We start from the raw sequence: 2,911 nt of genomic DNA, 5'->3' as shown, positions 1-2,911 counted from the left end.
AGGAAAAAAATTCATAATAATTTATTTATTAGTCAAAAAAATACAAAAAAATAATCTTTTACTACAAAAAATTAAGATTTTTAAAAATCAAACAATAAAGTATTTTTTTAATTAAAAAAACTATTTTTATTAATAAATTCAAAAAAAATCGTACAACAGTAAAAAAAATTATTAGCGCATAATATTTTTAGTTTTCATAAAAAAAATAATTAGAAAATATGAATAGAAGGTTTACAAAATAATTAATTTTACTAAAAAAATAAATCAAGTAAATTAATTTTCTAGCATACACATGAAATTAATTTAACAAGAGTACAAATTTTACTATCCAAAATAAGGATTTACTAAGTATTTTCTAGAAATATTATTTTTAATAATTTTTGTAATTTGACCCTTATAATTACTTAAATACCAATTAAGTCTATTATTATAATTTCTAAAATTTGAACTACAAAGAATGTTAGGATTTAAGTATGCAGAATTTTCTAATAATTCCATTTTACCTTTTAACTTTGTATTTTCAATTTTAAGTTTATTAAGATTTCTAACAAACATGCATATTTCTTCTTTCATTTATATATTTTGTCATAGTTTGACAAAGTTATCTACTTAGCATTTGTAGAACTTCATATAATTGATCAGAGGGAAGGTTATTGTTGGATCGTGAGCACATGACAACGGGGTGAATCATGTGATTTTAAAAATACTGAGTTGCGGTGGAAATAAAACTAAGGAATAGAAATAAGAAAAAGAAAAGACAAGTACTAACACAAGTAATTTTTTACTTAGTTCGGAGCCTTCGATGACTTCTACTCCAAGGTCCAAACTCGTTGAGTGCGTTCATTGGACAATCACTATCAGATTGAAAATAAGTTACAAATTTTTAGTACAAGAACTATTAAATGAAAGATTATAGATAAGAAGAAAGTATGAATATAATTCCTTAATCATAGGTTGTCGGATTAGCTTTTTAGGATAATTGGAGCCTTATCGGAGCAGTGCGCAAGAACAAAAGTTGTAGCAAATATTGTGTTTAAGCTGCTGGTCAAAGCCTCATTGTATAACCCCGTCTGGGTGCTGGATCCCCTCTCAGGTGCCTGGACTATGCTGACATAGTGAGTTCTCATTGAAACTTCATGCTCGGAGTTTATCCACCTCCGGGCGCCCAGACCACCTCCGGGCACCTGGACCTCTAACGTGGGGTGGTCAATCACTATGCTTCAAGTAAGAGTGAAGATGAGTTTTGCTGGTCCAAATGGCTAGACCAACCCCGGGCGTCCGGACCGCCCAAGTACTTAGCTAGGCACCTACCTAGCCTCATCGAGGTTAGACCAGGCGCCCGGGCCACTCTTTTTTTTTTGTCTTTTTTTTTTGTCTTCCTTGCAAAAAAGAGTAGTCCATGCAAATATAATATAGAAAGTAAGCGTTTTGACAGCTTTTGGACTGTCCAATCCTGATTTTGAGTTTGGTTGAAACTCTTGGTCAGACCGATGCCTATTGTTCCCTCAACTGGGGACGCGTCCTCACTAGATCTCTCCTCCAGTTGCTTACCTCCACTTACCAATCATATACTTCCTTGATGTCAAATCCCTTGACCCACCAGGACTTCTTGCCAGATTTTGACCAATCTGAACTTCAGCTAGTTGTCAACCCAACTAGACTTTCTTCTACCAGATCTCAACCAATATGGATTTCCTTCTACCAAATCTCAACTAATCTGACTTTGTGCTAGCTATCAACCTAGCTGGATTTTAGCCTGGTGTTTCATTCCTCTAGACCCATCAAGTCCTGCACACTTGGTAAAAAGTTAGACAAATAATATATATCTAACTTTAATCTACTTGTCATACGTCAAAACATGATTATCAGTGCAATCTGTACCAATAATATCTCCCTTTTTGATGTAATGACAACCTGAGTTAAAGTTAGAAAAATAAAACAATTAAGCAAACATTAAACATGTATTGCAAATTGAGTAAAGTGAGTTAATTTTTCTAACCTAACCCACTATTCTCCCCTTTGGTATACATCAAAAATTAATGCAACGTATTAAGCAGAAATAACAGCAATTCAATCAAGGAGTTGGTTTATACCAAACTAAAGTTAGTTTTTGAACAACTTAAATAAAGTTTTAGCAAAATAAACAGATTTTGCAAACTTAGTTTTTCAAACAAGTTTTCAAATAGTGATTTCAAGTTTTTTAATTTTGAAAACAAGTTAATTTTTAAAACAACCATTGCAAATAGAAAATGCTATCTTTTGAAAAAAAAATTTGCAAGTAATATTTTCAAGTAAATAAAGTTTACACAGGTAAAGTTTTTTGTTAAAAAAAACTCAGGTTTATTGTAGGGTGGAGTAAATGAAAATTTTTTCAAAGTAATTTTAAAGGAGCTTTTCAAAATTTACAAAAGATTTTCAAAATTTTGAAAATTGAATTTTGCAAAGTTAAATTTTGCAAAGTATTACCAAAACATCATTTTTCGAAAATGTCTTTTAAAACAGTTTTCAAAACATTTTGCATAAAGATTTTACAAAAAACTTTCAAAGAAATTTTCAAAATATTTAAGGAAATTTTGAAAGGGATTTTTAAAAACAAGACATTTTGCAAATGTTTTTCCAATGTCTGAAAATTATAATTTTCAAAAATAAAATATTTTGCAAAGATAAACTTTATAAGAATTTGATAAAACTTTTCAAAGTATTTTCAAAAACATCTTTTAAAATATTTTCTAAATTATTTATCAAAATAGATATTATTGTTAACCATTTGCAAAGTTAGTTTTAGTGAGGTTTCAAAAGAGTTTTTTAAACCAACACTTTGTAAAAATAAGAAAACAAATTTTGAGATAGAACTCTTTTGAAAGTAGTTTTCAAATATACTCCTCCTGAACCTGATTTTGTTAAAAATAAT

This window comes from Zingiber officinale, chromosome 9B (genome assembly GCF_018446385.1).
Source record: "Zingiber officinale cultivar Zhangliang chromosome 9B, Zo_v1.1, whole genome shotgun sequence".
Classification (NCBI taxonomy): domain Eukaryota; kingdom Viridiplantae; phylum Streptophyta; class Magnoliopsida; order Zingiberales; family Zingiberaceae; genus Zingiber; species Zingiber officinale.
This window is presented reverse-complemented; position numbering follows the sequence as displayed.